Genomic DNA, 894 nt, shown 5'->3' on the forward strand with positions numbered 1-894 from the left:
TCCCCGAGCGAGTTATTAACTCGGCGACTCATTTTTCGATCGTCGAAAATTTTAAGCCTGTTTGACAATTTCGGCAAGCTTTCCGTGTAATAATTTCACACGGCGAGCATGAAATGTCACTTGGAGAGGCCGATTTCTCGGCGAAATGTTTCCAGAGTAGCCCAAATCTGCTAGACTTAGAAATTTTGACTTAGGCTACTCGGCTTCATAACTCCTGTATGTGTGACAGTGTGAACCCCTCATAGGCGCCGCGTCACCTACACACACTTGACATTATGAGCCGGAGTTCACTGGCCAGCTTTGAAAACGAGAAAGCGGACGCTAAGATTTTAAAAAGTGGAATTGGAGAAAAAGCATCGCTCAAATCTAGAGTATTTTATAACACTATAAATATAGCGATGGAAACCTACAGCTTTTTAAATTCTTAAGCTCAAATTTGGGAAAAACAGACTCCACAATGTTCTTCGGAGTGTTGAATGCTACCTTTGTTTAAATCTTGAAGTCTGAAAAGTGTTTGGTTTCTTCTTAAAAGTGACACAAAGATCGGTGCCTCCAGAATTATATAATATAAGAAAAGGGGGGATAAATTATGTTGTACTTAGTGGTGCTCATAATTGGTCTGGCAGCTATTCACCGCTCAGTCACGAACCCACATTTAAACTTTCAGTGTCGCTGTCTTTTATCTACATCTACTTCTCTCAATTATTCGCTCTCTCTCTCTCTCTCTCTCTCTCTTTTTCTCTCTTTCTCTCTCTCTCTCTCTCTTTCTCTCTCTCTGTCTCTATATCTCTCTGTCTCTTTCCCTCTCTCTATATATTATATATGTATATATGTATCTATCTATCTATCTATCTATCTATCTATCTCATTTTATCACTTATTCTCTCTCTCTCT

Source organism: Aplysia californica, unplaced genomic scaffold, assembly GCF_000002075.1.
Source record: "Aplysia californica isolate F4 #8 unplaced genomic scaffold, AplCal3.0 scaffold00272, whole genome shotgun sequence".
NCBI lineage: Eukaryota > Metazoa > Mollusca > Gastropoda > Aplysiida > Aplysiidae > Aplysia > Aplysia californica.